Source organism: Platalea leucorodia (genome assembly GCF_965183815.1).
Source record: "Platalea leucorodia genome assembly, chromosome: 3".
Classification (NCBI taxonomy): Eukaryota; Metazoa; Chordata; class Aves; order Pelecaniformes; family Threskiornithidae; genus Platalea; species Platalea leucorodia.
Window position 1 is genome coordinate 11,340,758 of NC_138825.1, and position 23,380 is coordinate 11,364,137.

Here is a 23,380-nt window from a genome sequence, read left to right on the forward strand (position 1 = left end):
CTGCTGCATTGTGGCAAGATACTGCTGCCTAGGTGGAGAACCTGGTTGTCAAAGTACGTCACGTAGATGCTCACATACCCAAGAGTCAGGCCACTGAAGAATATCAAAACAATCATCAGGTGGTTCAGGCTGCTAAGATTGAAGTGGCTCAGGTGGATCTGGACTGGCAGCATAAGGGTGAATTATTTCTAGCTCAGTGGGCCCATGACACCTCAGGCCATCACGGAAGAGATGCAACATATAGATGTGTTCGTGATCAAGGGGTGAACTTGACCACGGACACTATTGCACAGGTTATCCATGAATGTGAAACACGCGCTGCAATCAAGCAAGCCAAGCAGTTCAAGCCTCTCTGGTATGGAGGACGACGGCTGAAACATAAATATGGGGAGGCCTGGCAGATTGACTGTATCACACTCCCACAAACCCGCCAAGGTAAGCGCTATGTGCTTACAATGGTGGAAGCAACCACCAGATGGCTGGAAACATATCCCGTGCCCCATGCCACCACCCAGAACACTATCCTGGGCCTTGAAAAGCAAGTCTTATGGTGACATGGCACCCCAGAAAGAACTGAGTCAGACAACAGGACTCATTTCTGAAACAACCTCAGAGACAGCTGGGCCAAAGAGCATGGCACTGAGTGGGTATAGCACATCCCCTATCACGCACCAGCCTCTGGGAAAATCGAACGATACAATGGACTGTTAAAGACTACACAGAGAGCAATGGGTGCTGGGACATTCAAACACTGGGATACACGTTTAGCAAAGGCCACCTGGTTAGTCAACACTAGGGGATCTGCCCATCAAGCTGGCTCTGCCCAATCAACACTTTTACATACTATAGAAGGGGATAAAGTCCCTGCAGTGCGCATAAAAAATGTGCTGGGTTAAACAGCCTGGGTTATTCCTACCTCAGGCAAAGGCAAACACATTTGTGGGATTGCTTTTGCCCAAGGACGTGGGTGCACTCGGTGGGTGTTGCAGAAGGATGGGGAAGTCCATTGTGTACCTCAAGGGGGTTTGATTTTGAGAGAAAATAGCCAAGGAACTGAATTGTATGATGTTAATTGCTATATAATACTGTATATAATCACTTTTATGGTTGCTATATGCCATGTCAATGGTATTACAGTAAGAATCACAATCACCCAGATTAATTAAGAATGAACTTTGATGAAATTGAGCAAAGTGTGGTGGTGATGGAACCGGAACTGGCTTCAGCATGCAACAATCCAACACCACACACCATCTCTCCTGCCCTGAAAGACTGTTGTAACAGAAGGAGCCCGAAGTCATGGACTAAATAAACTCAACGGGCATTTTAGAGGGATGGCCCTTAGACTAAGGGAAGGATATCTCTGTATATATATCAAAAGACAGAAGAAGTGGTGGTGATTAATTGGAACGTATTGGAAAGTGTACATGACATATATGGTATAGAATAAGGGGTGGATACTGTCCTGGTTTCGGCTGGGGATAGAGTTAATTTTCTTCCTAGTAGCTGGTATAGTGCTGTGTTTTGGATTTAGGATGAGAATAATGTTGATAACACACTGATGTTTTAGTTGTTGCTAAGTAGTGCTTACACCAGTCAAGGACTTTTCAGCTTCCCCTGCCCTGCCGGGTGCACAAGAAGCGGGGAGGGGGCACAGCCAGGACAGCTGACCCAGCCTGGCCAGAGGGCTATTCCATACCATACGATGTCATGCTCAGTATATACATTGGGGAGATTTGGCCTCGCAGGAGTGATCACTGCTTGGGGACGGGCTGGGCACCAGACAGCGGGTGGTGAGCAATTACATTGTGCATCACTTGTTTTGTATATTCTTTTATCATTATTATTATCATTTTCTCTTCCTCTGCTGTCCTATTAAACTGTCTTTATCTCAAACCACTTTACTTTTTTTTTTTTCAATTCTCTCCCCCATCCCATTGCGGGGGGGTGAGCGAGTGGCTGTGTGGTGCTTAGTTGCCAACCGGGGTTAAACCACGACAAGAAAAAAACAACTCAAAGCAACAGCTTTTGTATTCCAAGTACTTCTGCAGAGTTTGGAAATAAAGACATTACAACTTTCTGCAAAAGGTGTGCCTGTTATCGACTGACAGCTTCCCCTGCATGACACTGAATGAACTCATCCGACAAATGGACCTAGAAGAAAAAAAAGGGAGGAAAGGTGCCTAACAAGCCTTAAACCTCTGATATTCAATTTCTTAAAATTTAATGATGAGCTATTAATAATGAATGCATCCAGGAAGATGGGAGAACTGCAGTATAATGGCCTCGAGATTTCTAGTTAGCCAGATTTCTCTATAGAGCTGGGAAAGGAGAGGGCAGCTTTCAAAGGGATGAAAAGGCTCCTCTGAGGGACAGATATAAGCAGCAGTCTGCAACAGTTTCTGCGGGCTGGGTAGATTGGTGGAAGAGTATTTTAAGTGTTTCTTTCATTAAAAGCTGAACTGGGGGTGGGTGGTGTGCATGTCATGTAAGGAAAAGATGATGTGAATGCCAAGACTTCGAGTATAACGTAGGGAATTGGGGTCATTTCCTTGCTGATGGTGATTTCCCGTGTGAAATTAACTCTTTCTCCCCGTGTCTCCCATCCCTCGCGGTACATGCACAGAAACACAACCTCCTGCCTCTTTGGCCAGATTTCAGGAGCCAGCGTTCCCATGGCAGTGGCTGTCAGGGACGCACCAAGGGATGTGATGAACGTTACACCTTGAGCATAAACAACTCGCCTGTTCACCTCGTAGTAACATTGTCTAGACCGTTTCCTTTGGTGGCTGCATGAGCCAGCGTTATTCAAGTGAAGATACAGCACATCTGTGACTTCCCTTTCCTAGCTGCCAGGCCAGCTGCCTTATCAAAGAGAGAAATGGAGTTGGTTAGACACGGCTTGTTTTTGTAAGCCCACAGCAGTTGCTTTAGGATCATGTGGGTCTTTAAGATTAATTAATGCTGTATTTGGATGTCCCCCTAGATATCGAGAATAGGCTCTCCGGTCCTGTGGGACCCCTCCTGTCCCCAGAGTTTATAAAGTCACTCACTGACAACCATTTGATTAGTTTCTTGAAGGCTCCAGAGTAAATTTTACTCAGGCTTGCTGACTCTGAATTTCTCCCATCTCTCATAACTATTGTTTAAGCTGTTCTTTTCCTCATCTGGCCTGTATTTCCTGTCTCTGGTTGTTAGTATGAAACGTGTTAATAAGCATCTGGATGCCATTAACATATTTTGTGAGAACAGAAGCAGGATAAAAAGTAGAAATTGACGGCAGAGCCTACATAGAAGTAAATCTGTGTTCTTTTGTGTTTGCATCAGGAACAACCTCCCAGAAGAAGGCATCTTTACACCTTTCTTGTGCTTGTGAAACAGACCACTAGGACCGATTAATACCAGTCAGGTAGGTATAAAAACACTGTATGGACAAGGCAGTTGCCATGTGGTAGTAAGAAATGCTTCCACAGGGTCTAGACGGTATTAGAGAGATCTTGGTGTGCCTGTGGTCATCTCAAAAACCCCTGTCCCAATAAGCATCCCTGTTCTGGCTCTCAGAGCAGGGAATAAAAAGGGGCAGGACCAAAGAGTGCTGATCACTTTTCTCCTTGCTTTTCAGGGCTGGGTGAATCCACAGAGCGTATCTGAGGCTCTTTTGAACAGTCACCAGCAGATGAAGTAATTTGAGGCCTCGCCCACACCACAGTTTATTCAGCCAGCTGCTGTAGGTCGTTTAACAGAGGTGCTTTTTAATATGGCACGAACATCTTATTCAATCAAGCACTGAAAAATGTCACTTTGCTTTTGACATACTACCCACAAAGCATGATGTATTTTCTGTTATGTGGTGTTGTCAAGGTGAAGAAATGAATTAGCGTGGATTTTTAATTACTTTGATCTTGAACTCTGATATAAGTTGGAAGGGAAACATCGTCCTAGATGAACGAAGAGGTGGTGCAACAGCTGATCAGACCTCTGGTGAGGAGGCAAGCCCTTCAAAGGCAAGGAGGTGATTTCAGTCTTGTTTCTATCTCTAGCTTCTTCGATCCAGTTGCTCAGTTCCTACGGAGGCTTCTGCTGGTGGCAAGCAGACACCAGGAGCCAAGAAAAGACATGTGTTGTCTAAAATCCATGTACACTTCATTTCTGGAAATCTGGGGAAAGGCTGCCATCTGCTGTAATACAAAGTGGTTGCTGGAAATAAATCTGACCTAAATCAAATCATAATAGTCACATTGAAGCTGTGATGAGCTTAGGATAGAAGCAAGGTAAGACAAGTGAAGACGAACTGTGCGCTCAAAGGCATGTTGACGCTTTCCACACAGATCATTCTCCTAATAACAGCTATTACCTATCCCTACAAAATCATGCCCTTAGAGGAAAAGAACCATCCTTGTGGTCCCCACCTGCTTTAATCCCTGGTATTTCCAGTCGTGGTCAGAGATGGGCAGAGGGGGACTGAGGCAGCGATGCAGGTAGCACCGTTCAGGCTGGGGGAGCTGTGAAGGGACTGTGTGCTGCTCCCTCAGTTTAATCTAGGTGCCCACGGTACTTCTACAGCCTCTCAGCTGTAGAATTTTCAAATGCACAAAGGTGTGTGTTTTTCCTCTCAGTGGTATATGTGTGATACCTAAGATAGCAACGAGTTAGCTTGGCTGCTTCTGCATTACTTGGTTGGCATTCCTGTGGCTGTACCCTCTACCGGTGGACCTTGCAACCTAGAGCAGAGCAAAGTCTAAAAACATTTATAATTCAGGGCCTTTATCTCTGATCTGTAAAATAAAATCTCTACTGAACCCTGTGGTAAAACTAGAATGGAATTCATATCTCTCAAAGTCCCTAAGATCCCAGCCCTGCTTGCTTGGTACCTTCTTTAGACATCACCAACTTCGTCTGCTTTTTCTGTACTTTTTCTCACTCCACATCACCACTTGCTTTGAAACTGCAGATTTTGACTCACAAGTAATCTCAGAAACAAGAGCTTTTCGTTTGCCTGAGTAAAGACAGACTGAGAGGCCAGAAAGGCTTGTTCCAAATAAATAAGTTTGCATGGAAAAAGGTGGGAATAAGGGACAGGAGCTCCTGACACCCTGTTTGTTTTGTAAAAAGAAATTTACTGTGTGGCTGTGGGGTGGCAACTCTGATGGACATATGTTCCTGGAGTCCTTTAAGAATCAAACACCTCCTCTCACACATGCTCAGATGAAAAGGATGTACTTAGGAGACGTAGTTTTTAAAACATTTGGGTTGTCTGTTTTCTGCCTGCTTGTAGGCACGCGGCCATCCCTTTGCTAGACGGTGCCTGATACAGTAAAATCCAGTAAAGACAAGATGTTCTGCTGCTTCTAGGATGCCAGGATGGTTCAAAGCAGTGAGATCTGGGAAGGAAAATAATTGATTTTTGGCTGTGTTTTCTTACAGTTGTCAGAAGGTCTAACATCAAATACTGCTGAAGAGATGGTCAGATCAAGAAGGTAGGTACTCAAGCCTAAATGGTAGAAGCAGACAGAGAGAGAGATGCCAATAAAAGAGAGGTAAATATTTGTCAGCAGTACAAAGGTGTGGGTCAGACTGGTGAAAACACAGGGCGAGATGTGGACAGAAAAAAGATGAGAGAGAGAGAGAGAGAGAGGAACGTCTTCAAGTGTATCTCAAAGAGCAGCAGGATTAGAGAAAGAGTCTACAGGCTGCAAAAGGAGAAGTCTTGCATAGACCTATCAAAGCTGGAGGGTGTGATAAGGCATCTTAATCCCCGTGGATGATTTAAGCGAATGCTGTAGGTGAATTCCATATGCATCAGGCACGCCTGGCCTTTACACAGTGATTCCTTGTTGCCAAACAGGAGAATCTCCTGTTGTGTTTTTCAATAACTTCACATCTCACTGTTTCATTCAAAAGTGAAGCCCTGTTTGAATCCGTCGTTGACAATATTGGAGTTGCCACTCGGACCAGACTGTTTCCCATTACACTTCCCTGAAAGCATCCCACTAGAATCCCTCCTTTTGTAATGTCGGGGTGGCAGTGGCCAAATTCAAAGGGAGCACTGCACATAACAAAGCTAGCCTGGAAAGCTGACATAAAAAAGGCCAGAGCCCCTGATGACTCAGGTATTAATGTACTCCACTTCATGAGAATAAGCTGCTATCTGATAAAATGTGCTCACTCCAGATACAGAAGCAAGAGCTTTTAATTTTATGCAGTCAATTCACTGGAGACTGGCAGTACCAAGATTAATAATGGGTTAAACGCCAATACATCTGCAGCATGTCTAACGTGCTGAGGAATGACTTAGAGCCAGGAGGAGCTTTGCTCCCATTGCAGGCGTGGAGGAATAAATGCCATATCGTTTAGGAGCAACAGGAGAGCTTTGGCGTCCCTGTTTTATGGGCTGTCCTTGTGTTTTGACAGTGTCTTGATGGGGTCTATTAAGAAACTGCCCTAGACAGAGCCACCAACCTCCACTGCCCTGATCCAGCCACCCTTTCTTCCTGCAGGCCCCTTCTTCTCACACTTTGTGCACTCTGACATGCAGTACTGGCCCGGCTCGTTCTCATCTCTGAAGGAAAATGTGGGTATTATCCGCCAGGGTCAGAGCAGGCACCCATCCTGCCCTGTACCTTGCCTCTAGCAAGGAGACAGCATGTCAGGTGGTAGCCCATGAGCGCAGAGGTGGGCCGGTCATCTGTCTTCGCTACGTGGGTCTGATCCTGAGCTCTAATAGTTAGTATTTGGTTGACATGAGAAAAGTAATCTTCACAATTGTCATATGTGTTAATTTTGAAAGCCATTAATGTTGCCCTATGAAACTGCCATCCCATTCTGCATCTTTGTAAGCTCCTATCTTGGAAGGTTTCTTGTGGCATTGAGCTCCACACTCCACTTACACAAGGCAGGGAAATGTTTTCCCTGCTATTGGCATGAAAAATTCAGTCTTAATATCCCTTCACATCACTGAAGACGAGAGGAGCAGAAACTCCATCTGCTTTCTCTGCAGTGTTCATTATTTTACATATTTCTTTTATAACCCTTGCTTCTTCCAAGGAGAGCTTTTCCTTGATGTTTGGTTGTTCCCATCATTGTTTAATGCTGCTCTTTTAGGGACAAGATTACCCTCTACACTCAGGGTTCCCGGGGGACCTGCACCTCTAACTACATTTAATCATTATTTTCCCTCATATTCCTTATGGATACCAATACCGTGTTCATTTTTTTTACTTGCAATACAAGCTGAGCAAAGGTTTTCTGTGAAAGTTTCTGAAAGCTAGCAGTACCAGGACCCTGCAAGCAAGGACCTTCTGAAACACTATAGCATCCCAAGAAAGGAGCCCAGATATTACTAGAGATAACCCAGCTTTTACAACAGTTGGCTACCAGTTCTGCCACCGAGCAGTAATACGCATTTCCTTACTTTTTATTGTCTCTTGCACTCTCTCGTATCTGGGAAAACGTCAAACTACTTTGTTCTTTTTACTGTTTATTTTCTACATCACAAAACCCACTGTTTCCCCTCTTTCTTTTCCAGGAAGACTCCACAGAAGATTCCTGAACCAGACTGAGTGTAGGAAAAAACCTTCATATATTTCCGTTGTTTTTCAAGAATGCCAATTTAACTCACCTATCTGAAAAAGTAGCAGCAGAAAAATTTTCCTGGCTAAAATTACCGGGGATTGGAGTTGTTTACCTAGGCGACTCGTTGTAGGACTATGTCCCACATGTGCCGGAATAAGGATGTTTGTCAGTTTATATCACCGGGGCACTGTAATACACTGGCAGCACTGAGTCACGTTCTCCTGCAAAGCTGACGTGGCCCTCGGCAGTCAGTAGGAAGCAGAGATAACTGAAATCTTACAGTCAGAAGAATGACTGTAAAAGCATACTTTACGGGAATAAGATGTACTCGAACAGCTAGATAGACAACACGTCAAGCGAACTATGTTTGATTGACTCACAGTTTCCTCACCGAACTCTGCTGGTAAAGAAATGGCCGTTCTTATCTGCAGAGAACCGCCAGCACGTTCAGGCTGTGAATACTAGAGTTCACAAGACCATTGACGCTGCATGCCCTGGGGAAGTTTGTTACGGTGTAAACCAGCCTTTCTTCTCAAAGTCACTAGAAATCACCCACTGGGTATCCTACAGTCTGGTGGGGAGGAGGTATCTTCGGCTGGACTGGTGTTGTTACTGCCACCATGGTGTTTAGCCAGAAGATGACAGCTAGAAAAGCAAGCAGCAGGAGGGAACTGCATGTCTGTCCCCCTTTCCTTCTGGTCCACAAATATCATGGAGCATTAGTTTATTCTGCCCAAGGGGAACAGAGGGCTTTGCTGTTAATAGAAAATGCAGCAGAACAGCAACAACATTTAACTTGGAGATGTCGATGAAGCATAAGGTAGAAAATCAAACAATTAAGGTAGAAAATCAAACAATTTGTTACTTCTCCTGTGTGAGCAGATAACAAGTCTTTCTTCATTGCACCTGAAAAATATTAAAGGTCATGGGAGGGTGCATAGCTAAAAGGTCACTTTGAGGGTATGGCTTTCTCCTGTTTCTCTGGCACAATTAATCATTGTGGATTTGAATGCACCTCCCTGGTGAAAGAGAGACACAGACCTGAGGTTTTCTGCCAGATCAGTACTTCCTGGGCAAATGTCAACTGAGGGATAAGTCCACCTCTGCATAAAGGTCATTCGACGCTAAGCGAGTGATGCAAAATTTCTTTTTAAAGCTGCTCTGACTGATCGACTGAGATTAACCTGGCAGGACGTCTCCCTGACTGGGGTGAAGATGCTTCAAGATTGGAGATCTGAACCTCACCAGCTGAGCACTGAGGTCAGTCCTGTGCAGCCGGACTTGGCTCCAGCTCAGTTTGCAGACTGGGACCAGACACATTGCAGCAGCGACTATATCAGCCCATGATTCATCCAAGGGAGGCATAGAACATGGTATCCACACTGCAGCCTCAGGCTGACCCGTAGGGCTGGAGAGGGAAAACTTGGTTTACCACGGAGGCTGTGGGAAGGGCTTTCCCTTCAAAAACAGCAGCTGTAGTTACTAACTACGCACAGCTGCTCCTCTGCTGGGGATTCCCTTTCTTTTTGCCTTTCCCCTCCCTTCCCATCCCCTCCCATCTGTCTCTTTGCCAGTGGAAAGTGGTTATGTAGATACTCCCAGGTCCCCTTCCAGAAAGTCAGACTACTGAAAGCAAACAATGAACATGATTTGGGCAAACCCAAACTTTCCATCTCACTTGCAAGTGCTTGCAGGAGCTATGAGGATGCCCCTAGCCAGCTGGCAGCAATGCCATCCTCAACCCACACAGCTGAGGACGCTCGTCTGAGGCAACAGTAAGCAACACAAAGCAGAGCTGCAACCGAGGACAGGGCTAACACAGCCTCCGACCCTCCCACGGCCTCTCTGATTTCGTTGACTTTATCCACGTGAGTAAATTCTCCAAACTCAGTCTTTCTGCAGTCTGGATCTATATACAGTGATCAGTTTTACGTTATGCTCACGATCTCTCACTTTATTGCAACTGTGTCATGTTTTAGGGATTAGAAGACAGATAGACTCCAACTAATGTGATCCCCAAGTGAAAAAAAAGCTGCCACATTTTCCCCATGAGCAGTGTGTCGAATGTGTGCCTGCAGTCTGAGCATGGCTGAGTCTGTTAGGGACAAGGAGATTTCTGCCAGGTAGTGGAAAAGATGCTATAAAAATATTGTGAGTGACGTTTGCAGGTTGCTGTAGGGGAAATTCCCGTTGGCTTCCTAACAAGCATTTAATATTTAACATGATTTTTTTACTGCTTTTGCTATTCCAGCTTCCAGTAAAGCCTGTTTGAGCTATGCTGAGCTGATATTAATTCCAGCACCTCAGAAAGCCAAGGATGGTATTTTGAAGCATGAGAAGGTACATCTTTAATTTCTAAAGCATGTCTAGGAAAGGTATAATGGATGTAAAGAGAGCACAGCAGTGGTAGTCATGACCACTGACACTGAAGCCAACAGTTATGAAGCAATAATAATATTAAACTAGTATTTCTTTCTGATACTGCCACATTTTCTGCTTTTTAAACTCATCGTATAAACCAGTTACCTCTTGCAGAGTAAGACAAGAGATCAGATTTCATTGCAATTTCACATGCAAAGCAGCAAACGGTGCTATTTCAGCCTGTCAGTGTCTCCCAGGCTGTCACACACACGCAAATGGCAATCAGCGGGCCAGGCTGAGTAGCCAGCGCTTCAGTCCACATAGAAGCACATTAAGCTGTGCTTTCAATAAGCTTTGCAATGAAAACTTAGGTGCTGTGTGAGTTGTGAGCCACAAAGTTATTGTGAAAACTGCCAATAATATTCTGATGCAAAAAAGCTTGGGATCCACAGCAGCAGTTGTCACTCTCCAGTTGTTGTGGCTTTAGGGTGTTGACATAAATCAACAATAGCAACAACAATAAAAACAGCCAAACCTCCATCTGGGCATGAAATGATCACTTCCAAACAGGGCTGGAACGTTTTGCTTACTAGAAAACAGCTCTACTCATCAAATATGCAAATAAAAGGGAGTCAAAGGTGCTCTCTGTGCCCTCAATAAATTGTGATGTTGCACAAATAGGGCTGCAGGACGTGCGGGCTGAGGCTGTGATCATCTCGGGGAAGGGTCCTGGACTGATCTCCACCACGTTCACATGCTTCCATGTGGACTGTGAATGCATTTGTTTGGCTTTGTAGCATCAGGCCATCTGGGGCCTTGCAGATAGGGAAGTGAGAGGGAAGTAATTGCAAGGTAGGCCTCTTAAGATCCTTATTTGTGCTCCAGGGCATTACTCAGTATTTCACAATCTGAAACCTGGGGACCCATGCGTGCATCCAGATGTGTGGTGGCCTGAGAAAGTGAAATTAAGCAATGAAAGCAGGAAAACTGCAGCCACAAATTTCCATTGGCCTCTGAGGGTAAATGCTAATGAAATCCTCCCACCTGCTTCTCTCAGGTGTTCCTTTCTGCAGCGTCCTAAGGTCAGCAGAGCTAACAGCTGACTTGAGCTCCACAACCCCACAGGAAGATAGCTGTGTGCTGGGTGGGACAGCAGGTCCCACAAATAGTTGTGACCCAGGAGGTACCATGTCTGGGTCCAAAAGCCATGACTCAGCCTAGCGCTGAAGTCCGTGCTAATGCGAGGGGGTAGAGTAGTCCCACTGGAAATGGCAGCCCGGGTGTGTGATACCAGCAGCAATACAGTGTAGTCACTGTGTGACTACCTGTGTCAGTCTTGCTGCTGAAGGCAAAGCAGTAGCAAAACAGAGCCTTGAAGCGACACAGAGGCACACTGTTCACCCTGTGAACACAACATCCGCGCACCTGAAACCACAGCCTCTACTGTGGGATGTACAACAGCTTGCTTGCTGATGGGTCTGTGCTTTAAACGTACCAAATCTGGTTATCCTTTGGGACAAACCTTTCACAGCCTGTGGTAGCGATGCTAGTGCATATCTTTAGCCCGACGCAGCCTTTTGCCATGTTGGAAACTAAGTCTGACTGGAGGAATGAAATGGGATACTGCTACCACAATATGCAGCTTCCCCAAGACGGTGTCTGGAACAAAGCAAACAATGTCCTTAATGCAGGGTTGTGTGGGGAACAAAGTGTCTCCACAATTCTCTTGTATTTTCTTCCTGCTATTTATTTATCTTATATGTGTATGTATGCAATTCTGTCTTCTGCATCTTCAACTCATTCCTTCTCTTGCAAAAAGCCCAGCCTGCTGCACCGGCGACTGGTATGGGGTCGTTACAGGTGTCAGCAGCTTTCTGTTGCCATCGGTACATTAGTGACAAGAGAAAAGCTGAAGACAGGAGCCTGCTACCTGACAAAGGAGCATCCCGAGCCAAAGGGTGAACATGGATCGGTGAACACAGGTCAGGTCAGACATGTCTCTCAAGGAAGCTATCGAAGAGTCCCTGTAACTTCCCAGGCACCTGATCCCGGTGACGGCCATTTGGGATTTATTGGTCCAGGGTCTGCAAAACAAATTGTACCCAACAAACGTTTCTCAACATTGACTACCGACGAGCAAAAAAACATCTTCAGCCCAGCTGGGGTGGCACCAGCCTGGCTGGTGTCAGTGGAGAGGCAGACACAGAAATGAGTTAGTGATCTGCAAGCCAGGGTGTGAACCCATGGATTTCCACATACATGCATTTATGCGACTCATAGCCATGTGCTCACGTGCCTTTGCTCGTTAACACAAATGGAATTACTTCTATTAATTAATCAGAGCCTCCCTGTGTTTTGATATCTTTTTTTGACTGCTGCAGGACTATGGCTGAGAATTTAAGTGTGTTTAAGGCACGATCAGGCATGAGACTGTTATTGCTTAATTGGGACCTAACGTGTCCCTGTATTTCAGCATCTTTTGTGGCCTGATGAAGAATTACAGCCTAAAATATAAGTCTGAATAAGAAGGTACCAGCCAGTGGATTGCTGGGTACAACACCTGATGAAAGTCTCTGAGCGTGACCATGGCCACCTGGCACAATTTCCTCAACGCTGCGCAGCACAGCGGCCATGGCCAAAACCCGTGCAGGAGCAGCTGCTGCGGCTCCCCTCCCCTGCTCACTGCTGGCGTGGAGGGAAGCCACGAGGCCTCCGTGGCGCCACGAGACCCTGCTCCCCCTGCTGAGGGCACTGCTGGGGCACATTTGGGGGACCCCTTGCGCTTCAGGATGGCGGTGCCTTGGCTGTGGGGCACTTGTGGGGACTCTCACACCCTGGGATGGCAGTGCTGTAGCTGTGGGGCACTTGTGGGGACTCTCAAATGGTGGTGCCTTGGCCGTGGGGCACTTGTGGGGACTGAAATGATGGTGCCTCAGCTGTCAGGCACTCATGGTGCCTCAGCCTGGGGGTGTTGGTTGACAGCCGCCTGAACATGAGCCAGCAGTGTGCTCAGGTGGCCAAGAGGGCCAATGGCATCCTGGCCTGTATCAAGAATAGTGTGGCCAGCAGGACCAGGGAGGTGATAGTGCCCCTGTACTTGGCACTGGTGAGGCCGCACCTCGAGTACTGTGTTCAGTTTTGGGCCCCTCACTACCAGAAGGACATCGAGGTGCTGGAGCGTGTCCAGAGAAGGGCAACGAAGCTGGTGAAGGGTCTGGAGCACAAGTCCTGTGAGGAGCCACTGAGGGAGCTGGGTTTGTTTAGCCTGGAGAAGAGGAGGCTGAGGGGAGACCTTATCGCTCTCTACAGCTACCTGAAAGGAGGCTGTAGCGAGGTGGGGGTTGGTCTCTTCTCCCTAGTAACAAGTGATAGGATGAAACGGCCTCAAGTTGTGCCAGGGGAGGTTTAGGTTGGATATTAGGAAAAACTTCTTCACCGAAAGGGTGGTCAAGCATTGGAACAGGCTGCCCAGGGAGGTGGTTGAGTCTCCATCCCTAGGTTTCTAAAGAACGGGTAGATGTGGTGCTCGAGGACATGGTTTAGTGGCGGACTTGGCAGTGATAGGTTAATGGTTGGACTCGATGATCTTAAGGGTCTTTTCCAACCTTAACGATTCTATGATTCTATTATGGCAGCACCTTAGCCATGAGTCACTTGACGGGGCCTCTCACACCCCAGGATGGCAGTGCTGTAGCCATGGGGCACTTGTGGGGCCTCTCAAATGGCAGCACCTTCTCCGCGGGGCCCATCAAATGGCGGCGCCTCGGCCGCAGGGCGCTCATGGGGCCTCTTGCGCCCTGGGACGGTGGTGCTGTAGCAGCGGGGCACTTGTAGGGACTCTCAAATGGTGGCACCCCGGCTGTGGGGCTCTCGGGGGGCTCTCAAACGGCAGCACCTCGGCTGTGAGCCACCCATGGGGCCTCTCACACCTCAGGACGGCGGTGCTGGAGCTGTCGGGTACTTGTGGGGCCTCTCAAATGCCGGCGCCTCGGCCGCGGGGCACTGCGGAGCCTCTCGCCCCCCGGGACGGCGGCGGGCACTGCGGGGGTCCCCCCAGCCCGGGTGGGACGGCGGTACCTCAGCCCCGCAGCCTCCCCGCGCCAAGGGCCGGAGCCGCTCCCGAGGGGACCGAACCGCAAGCCCCGGCGCGGCCGGGCAGGGGCAGCCCCTTCCGCCGGCCGCGGCGGCGGCTCCTCCCCCGGGCGGCGGGGAGAGGCGGTGCCTCGGCCCCTCCCGCCGCCGCCGCCGCTGCCGCCGCCGCCCGGGCCGCTTCCTGCGCCGCCCTGCGCGGGGGGGGGAGCGACGTGTCGCCGCGGAGGCGCCGCGCTAGGCCGCGCCGCCCGCCCGGCGCCGCAGGTAGGCAGCGGGGAGCTCGCCGGCCGCCCGCCGCTAGGCCGCCGGCGCAGGTGCCTCCCCGCCTCCGCCCGCGGCCGGGGGGGTTCTCCCGGAGAGCGGCCGGGAAAGTTGAATTTTGCCGGCTGCCCTTTGTCTCTGCGGCCCGGGCCCTCCGCGGGGCGAGGGCCGGGGGGCGGCCTGGGCCGCGCGGAGGAGAGGAGGGCGTGAGGGAAGGGGCGCCAACTTCGAGGCGCGGGGGGTGGCCGCCCGCTTCTCCCTTTTTTCCGCAAATTTACGGTTTGTATTTCCATGGTAACCCCCTGGTGGGAAACGGGCGGTGTCTGAAGTCGGTGCCTGTGCCTGGCAGGGGGGCGTTGAGCGTGTGTGGAAGTGTCAGCGATAAGCCAGGCTTCCCTGGGCCGCCCGGAGCACGGCCGTCAGGGCCCTCTCTCATGTGGGCTCTCCTGCAGGTCCCCGACGCGCCCTCCCCGGGCTCCGAGACCCGGCAGTTTTCCGTATGATGCGACGGGGAGAGATATGACGACGGCCTCCCGGCGGTGCTCCCAGCGCGTTCTTGCTAAGGTACGGCCGGCTCCTCGCGTGGCGGTGCCGCGCTCCCCAGCCGCGGCTGTTGTAAGCCGTCGGCCCTGGTGCATGGAAGTAACGTTTGGAGCAAGTATTTGGGGTTTTCCTCTGTAACGCTGGCGCATGACACCCACGTTAACGGCAGGCGAGATGGACTGGGATGCGGAGGGCTAAAGGATTTGTTGGTTACGAAAGCCATTTAGGATTGCGATGGTTCCTGGGTTTATAGACGATCCTAAAATTGTGCGCATAGGCAAACATCATTTCTTACCTTTCCTACAGTAATTTTTCAAACGCAGTATGTCCTGTTGAGAGAAATACCCGTGTGTGTTTGTAAGATACTGACCTCCTGCACTTTCAACAAAAAATTAGCTTTCTCTCTCTTTGTCCAGTTTTGGCCTTTGTATTTTATTCTCCTTTCCTTCTCCGTTCTTCTTGTATTTTCTAAGTAGTTAGGGTTTCTGTTACAGGCCATCGAGTAGTCCCAAACGTGTAAAGTAGCTATTTTAAAGTACATAAAAATATTTACTTGATTATAGATTTGCATGTATGGTTTTGAGGGTTTTAAAGCACAGGTAGCGTATTGACTTCACTGTCTTACCTATACCCTATCTGATGGAGTCCTGAGCAAGAAGTAGTCCTATGGACTTCTGCGCAGCTGTGGCCCTGTGCAACCACAGCTGCTTTGCGGCCCTGTGAAAAAAATGCTCTTACTAAAAAACCTGACTGCAGTACATTAATTGTTGTAGTGGCTGCAATAATTGCTACTTTAGCCTGAGAGCCAGTGTGACTCTTTCCCAAACCGTAGTATAGACAAAAGCTATAGTTCCCTTGAAATCCGCTGGGCATAGGATGGTGCTTCTGTTGGGTAGGAAAACAATGCCTAAAATGAACTAATTGACAGGAGATCTATAGCTGTCTAAGCAAAAGCCGCTGTGCATCGCGTGGGCAGCCTCACCAGTGAGGTCTGAAGGCCGCGTGCGGGGAAGCAGCTCTACCTCTTCTGTCCCATTTGCCAGTAATAGGATCTGTCCTGGGAGTCCCTGTGTCTTCAGTACTGTCTTTCTCCATAGTAGGAGTCTGGTGCATGTGTGGAGGAATTTTGCCTTCCTGTTGACAGCACAAACTTCATGGGAGGAGAAGGGGACATACATTTCCAAGGTTGAACAGGAATATTGTTTGCCTGAGAAGTGGCGGGAGCTGCTAGAGAGAGTAGATCGCAGACTTGCTTTTTGGCAGTTTGAGTGCGAAGAAGTTGGGAAATGGAATTATGTCGGTATCGTTTCTTCTTTTGGGGCAGCAACTCTGTGTAGAAGCCACTTCTGCTTTCCTTCTTCAGACTTTTGGGGAAATGAGGAGCGGAGAGTTTCTCAAGAAGAAGAGTGAAGGACCATGAACATCTTGTCATGCTTCTAGTTGGGAGGCTCAGGTTTTTTTCGGTTTCTGTTTCTTTTTTTTTCTTTCTTTCTTTTTTTAAAAACACTTTATTTTGTTTATTCCTCATTTTGCTTTATGAATATAGCAAAAAGAGGGAAAGGGTGATCATGAATGGATGTTCTACGTATATATTTCTGGGGCCTCATATGATTAAGTCCAAAGAAATATTTACCAGCGCATCTAAGATTTGTCTTCCCCATATTTTTAACTTTTTGCACCCATTTCACCTAGGTTTTAAGAAAAGATCCAAGTATGCTTTTCAAAAGGTAAAGAATCCCTAATGCATTTCCCTCGTACTCAAAAATGGCAGATCCATTTACAGATCAGATGTTCCAAAATACTCATCTTTGGTTAGAGAAAAAGCTAGGATATTTCAACTGTTAATCTGGTTCTTAAAACAAAAAAAGGAGCCACTTTGGACGTGGGCGTGTGCGTGTGTTTAAGATTATTAGAGCTGGAGTAGCATATCTGGTGCTTTGCAACATGGCAGAGAGTACCCATCGGTTTTACATGCTTACTGTAAGCAGTGGTGTAAGGCCTTCCCTTTTTTTTTGGCATTCTAAATGTAGCATAACCATACTGTTTTTTACGTTTATAGAAATATTTATTCTTCTTGTAAACGGAAGCTATTTGAGGGATGAAAAGGAAGTGATGTGAGTAGAGGTGATCCGTTTCATTTGATCTTCTGTTGGGCAGGTACTAACACCACAAGAACTATCAACGAACATGGGTGGCACTCTCTGGTGCTCACCAAAGTGAAGTTTGGATGGTTTTGTTTGCTGAGTACTTGCCCTGCAGAGTGACTTACTGCCTCCCGCTAGTGGGCTGGCATCCTGTGTCAAGACCACTCGATAAGACTTGCTGTGAGGTACGCTGTGCCTGCTTTTGGATAATCCCCGGTCTCAGCTTTTTGCATAATGTCAAAACTATTAAATATTTTCATTTGGCTCTTTCATAGCTACGTGCAGCTGTTCAGGGCTTTGGTAAGGCTTCGGGAAGACATGATTCTCATGAAAAATCACATTTTTAGAAAATTAGTTTCAGATTAACAAATTGAGCCTAACCCCACTGAAGATAGCAAGTGGAGAGCCTGCACAGGGAAACTTGCTGTTGACGCAAATTGCCGTCAGCTTCTGTGAAACCCCTTTCATAAAGTCAGGAGCTTACTGTTGCGATTTTTGCTCTGGCTGGTGCAGTTCTTCTGCCTTACCTCAAAATGTCACTGCTCCGCAGTCTCTGCCTTTGACAGACTTCTAGCTGGAATGCCTGACGGGGGTCCTCGGTCTTTGTTCAGCTGCATGTACCTCTGGAGCTATGGGAGATGCTCATATTTCACCATTTTCCAAGGGGATAATGCACACTGTAATGCTGATGCCTGAAAAAAAAAGAATACAAGGAGATTTCGCTCTCATCTTGTGTGATAGTGTGGGCAACTAACCACAAGGCCTTTTCTTTTCTGATGTATATTTTTACTGCTTTGTAATTGTTTGTGAATGATTCTACAACCCCTGGCATGGAAGAACTTGACACATAATGATCTAAATAGCTGTAGGAAGGTCTGTTCCTCCAGCACAGAAGCTGCCTTCCAATTTCAAATTAGTGCTCATCATTGGGAAGTTAGGTTTGCGGATGAGAGGAAGTGCATTTGGTACATTGGGTATATCACAGATGTTTCATTTAATTGTTTTATTCAGTACCTGAATAAAAGTGAAATACTACTTTTAAGATAGTTTGTCTATAGGGAGATAAACTGTTTTCCAGTTTTTGACAAAATCGTTACAGTTGTGTATTATTCTGAATAACTTGTGCATACATGCGTTCAAATAACAATATGTTTTTCAGTGATGGGGCTTTTTGGGGTAATTTTTTTCAGAGGATCTTATTCTTTTATTTAAAGAAGTAAAGCTCAACTAAAGCTGGAGAGGGCAAAAGAAACCTGTACAAAATATAATAATATGAAAGTCAGATGCTGTTTTACCCTGGCTTTGTAGTCTACCCACAGTGCTTTGCAGTGGGGATGCAGCTGTCCTGTTCTTTCCTTCTAGTCAGATTATATTTTTCCTTGCCTGTTTCCCCGTGTGAGGAGAGCATTTTGAGACAGCATTATGAGAGAGACGATGCAAGGGGAGGATGATGGCATTACTCTTTAAGCTATTCAAGTATTCTTGCTTTTCCACAGTCCCCATTCTGCAGTTGGCTGAGAAAGTAGCACAGTCTGGCTCAGCTCAGCACCGTCCAAGGAATTACAGAATATGCTGGATTCTAACAGCACATGTGGCTAAGCAGGGCTGATGAGAAACACAGATAACGCATATATAGCTTCCTTGTCAGGTTGCTTTCATCCCAGCAAGGCTAATCTGGATGCTCGTCGCTCATGCTAACTTTGCAGAGAAGGTATGCCCTCAGTGTGGGAACATGAGATTTGGGATACTATTAAAAAATGTACAGAATGCACTGAAATACACGTGTGTTCGTGAATACAAATACATGTACATTTATTAGGCTTTCAGAAAGGCCGGGCTGACACAGACTTTTCTCCAAGTTGTGTAAGGAGGTTTGGTGTTGGAGTGTGCACCAAATGTAGATGACTTGCCATGGGGATAGACAAGTCACAGCTGTCCTCAGACTCTAGCCTCATCATGCCCCTGACAGTCATCTGCTTCCTAATCTAAAACCCAGGGGTGGAAATAGGTGTTCAGAAAGAGCTTGAGTTAGCAGAACAGCTTCCGCAGCCTTAACCTCCTTCTCTGAAACTGCTTCAACGTTTCTGCTGAAAGCTAACCTTCTCGGCTCCCCTGCTGAAAGAGGGATGGCTGTCTTGGGGCACAGGGGCAAGCATGGCAATTTCAGCCTCAGGAATTAGCTGGTTGAAAGAAATTGAAAGCTTGCTTTAGTCCAGGCTGGTTCACATTGTCTTACAAAGGTGGTGTGTACTTTGCTCATACCATGGTTTCCTTGTTACAGGGTTAAATCCTGCTGATTTAGCAAAATGAGCTGTGTAATAATAGAGTGGGAAACCTAAACTTTTGAGGATAGAGTAAACATATCAGACCAATAACAGGCACATTGTTGGCTGTTGAGGTCCTGGAAGGAATCCTTTGTGCATTTTTCTCTCTTGGTTATGTTTCTGGTATCCTTTGCCTTAGTAAGCATCTCTGGTATTTATCACTTCTTCTAGAAATGGTGAAATATTTTGCTTCAGTGGGACTTGTGGGTGGTGTCTGATGGTTTTCTATTCCCAAGGGTCCTGGGTAACCACAACAGTACTTTAAAATGTTTTGATCTCACTCTGTTGCTGCCAGACAAAGCCATGAAAAGCAGCAGGGACTTTGGCATGCCGTTCATGTTCACAGAGAAACTTCTCCCCATCTTACCTTTGGGATGCAGAGGTACCTCACCTAGTGGTGTCCGAGTGTGGCTCATCATAGACAGTGTGGAATACTTAAAGGAGAACTTGCTCAGTGTTCTGTGGTCAGGTGGAAGCCCTGGGCTCTTTCTCCCGCGTGCTTAGTGTCTCTTCTGAGATGTCACTATTTTTGAAGCCAAAATTGAGGTTGGAGAGCAGATTCTATGAATTGTATGAAGGGCTGGAGCTAATATGCTCCATGTTCCTGGGTGCCCCTTGTAGTACCAGCTAACTTATCAAAACTACCAATTTAAGTTGAAGGTATTACTAGTAGGTTGTAGATTTATTTTCATTTGGGAGGGAGAGTGCAGAGAAAGGAGAAATATGGGTTTCTTTAGTGCGTAAATTGAGATTGACTTCAGGCACCTTGCAGGGATTGTGCTGGCTTCATAAATTCTAATTTGTATTGTTAATACAAATTACAGCTTTACAAACTGAAGTGTGCGCACATGAAAATTCCCAGTAAAAATCATTAACTCATGTAAAGCTGTTACCTTAAGTAGGAAATAGAAAATTGGTTGATAATACTAATGGAAAACTGCCCCAAAATGAGGAAATATGAAGTTAATATGCATGAATAGGTGAGGTTTAGTTTGCACCTTCTTTAATATTAGTGTTTATATAGAGATAATACTGGATGTTTTGGTAGCAAAGACTTACCATCTGAAAAACAAAGCGTGCAAATAATGCTGAGAATATGGAAAGGCAGTTTCTGAAGAACTTCGTGCAAGTCTTAATACTTATAAAAACAAGCACATGCTTAAGAGTTATAACCCTCCTGTGCAATTACTTCTGAGTAATACGCTTTGTTGTTTGTTGTGCCGCTCTTCTAACTGCTGAAACCTTGGGTGTGAAACTCAGGAGTCAGAGAGTAGTCATCACAGAAATAACTTCTTAAAATTCGTGTGATTAATACCTTACGAACTGCACAGATGTTCTACTTTGCTGACTGTACAGTATCCAAGCATGTGGTTATTACATTTGTCATCACAGTAATTTTGTTCCATGCTGTATGTCTTACAACTGTGTCATATCATAGTTGCTAAGCATGTTATTGAGCATGGATTATTTTAGAGAGGAAGCTGTAAGATTGTTGACTATGAAATATTAATCTTTGTGACCAGATGACCTTTAAAGGTCCCTTCCATCCCAAAGCATTCTATGATTCTATGTGTTCAGACTGTAAGAATACCATAAATTCAAATAATCAAAGGTATTTCCATTGTTGTGATGGTTGATTTTTTAAAAATTTTTTTAATGTTTAACTTCAGTGATATTAAGTCATTACAGTGACAGTGTAATTTAATGTAATTTTTTAAACTAAGGAAATTAATACAGTGTGTACAAAGTAGATTTAATATATTGAGGGCATGTTGCAAATGTAGCTGTAATCCTGTAAATTATTTCCATCATTGCTCTTGTATCTAACCCCTGAAGTGTTCTGGTATTTTTTTATTGTGTTAGTTTAATACACATTGCTACACAAAATGTGAGTAAATTATGGTGATTACTGGAGAGAACAGAGTTAATCTAACCAAGTTTTAATTGTATATAATTTAAATATTGATGTTGTTAAGTTACACAGTTGCATATTCTTACTGCTGCACATATGCTCTTGAAAGTAGGATGCTCAGGGGACTCACCATTTCATAATTCATTTTGCACAGCTTGTACAGATAACTACATTTACCTGCGTTTCTCTTGCTTTTAAAGTTGAATGAGTTAAAATATTCTGCAGCAGTTCTATGTTAACATTGAGTTTCATTTTTTTGTAGTATGATTAAATTAGCAAATTTATATATTGTTGCATATTTAAAAATGCTGATTCAGAAGGCTGGTTATAGATTAATTTCTCTATAAAATGTTTGGTAGTGTAGCACAAGGAACCGCTGTTCTGTTGGTGAACGAATGAAACTTTGTTGTCTGCAAGGTTAGCATATGCAGAAGGGCCCAGGTATAGAGCAGGATTTTTGTCTTTGTATAGACTTGTCTCATATTCCTTTGTAAATTTAATTTAATTCAGGTAGTTCTGTCCAGTTTTCTTTCTCTCTCTGAAGCTATGCTTACTTGGCTAATTTCAGGACTGCAGTTTGAGGAATGCCTGGTTTTGGGCAGTACAGATGGGTTTATTCCTGTGCAAATGTGGCTGTTCAGTGAGGTTAATTATCCATAAGGTCCTGACTTATGAGGCTACTAGAATAGCTGTTAACTATGAATAATTTAGTACAGCATCATATTGCATGCCATTTAAGAAGGCCTCTGCCTGTGAATCCTTATATCTTATTGAAATCCACTCAATAGTATGAAGGTTACTGCTTGCATTGATATTTTATTGTACTCTTTTCATTCAGTTTTAAGATTTGTCAGTGTACAAAGGCAATGTGGATATTTTATGGCCATAAGTAATAAAAATACCTGTGCAAGAGTAGGTATAGTTTGTTTTTGAGAAGTTGAGGTGTCGAACCAGTCGTTGGTGTTAAATTGTCTTCTAAATTTATTTTAAATCTTACACTTGCATAATGCGGTTAGCATTTTTGCCACTGAGATTTATGTAGTTGAGACAATTCACATCTTAGAATATACTTCTAGGTAATACCTCGTTATGGGGAAAGGAAAGAGGCTTAATGAAAGACTTGCTAGCAAGAGTACAAGATTTCAGTGCTTTCTACAAATTGTCTTAGTTGCTCATACATCTGGCTAGAGCAGACTGTGTCATATTACAGAGGGTTTTTCAGGAGAAAAACTGCAAATGCAGAACTTTGAAGCAGTTCCAAGTGCAGATAAATTTACTGTATGCCTTTAGGAGACTCGATCATTATAACTTAGCACTGGATATGTTTTTTAAGAATGCTAAAACAATAGAGTTCTGTCATTATCATAAACTGGATTTTTCACAAAAACACCTCAAAACATTAGGAAGAGCTTCATAAAGGAAGAAGTTGCTTTGGAAATGTCAAGGGAAGAACATAAGAATATGAATATGTAACAAGTAATAGTGAAAAAGTTTTATTTGGGGCATTTTGGGAAGAGAGTCTGGTGCTTTATGATATTTAAGGAAGGTCTGTCAGACGTCTGGGAAGGTTTTTCCCCTTTCTGACTGCTTCTAATTTTCCATTAGTGCTCCCATTCTCTGTCTTGACTAATAAGTTTTTCTACTATAAGCAAGAAGGGAATCCCCTCCCAAGAAAAACCAGGAGGCAGATTTTCAGTCCTTCTGCAGTGTTTTTAGAGAGGGTTCTGGTGGTCTATTTTCACCCCTTTTTAAAGTCACTTCTATAAACGACAGTGGAAGCACGTTGTCCTCCTTGTTTTGCTGTGTTATTGGAGAGAAAGGGAGCGAGGCAAGTGAACATCAGGAATAGTACCCAGTGGACGGAGTCCTGGCCAGAATACGTGTTTGTTAGTTGTTATGGGCCTGTTCATTGGGATGCTCTTAGAGCTGTACATCCTAACTCGTCTTTCGAATTGTTTTGTAGGACAATTCCAACCTTGTTTAGAAAGTAGAACTTTTTTCTTCCTTTCCAAATGAGATTTGCTGTAATATATGTGATGCTGTTGGAAGTTGACACAGTGACGTACAGCCATCCCTTGGTGCCTGCTTCAGCGATTGAAGATAAAATAGGCCTTTTATCTTTTTGTGCTCCTTGACAGGGTAGTAAGTAATTTAGGTATCCCTTAAGGGTT

The 23,380-nt window shown here is 45.5% G+C and overlaps 1 protein-coding gene across 6 annotated transcripts in view; it reads left to right on the forward strand.

Moving 5' to 3' along the window:
* The first annotated feature begins 14,222 nt into the window (after positions 1 to 14,222).
* The window catches only part of VPS54 (VPS54 subunit of GARP complex), a 53,292-nt gene continuing 44,134 nt past the window's right edge, over positions 14,223 to 23,380 (forward strand). For 4 of the 6 annotated variants that reach the window (XR_014227627.1, XR_014227628.1, XR_014227629.1 and 1 more), the window contains exons 1-2: positions 14,223 to 14,289; positions 14,739 to 14,850. The gene's annotated coding sequence lies outside the window, so the exon portion shown is untranslated. Of the gene's footprint in view, positions 14,290 to 14,356; positions 14,566 to 14,738; positions 14,851 to 16,183; positions 16,283 to 16,986; positions 17,159 to 23,380 lie in introns of those variants that run through there. The other 2 variants (XM_082306521.1, XM_082306522.1) reach the window with 2 other exon arrangements.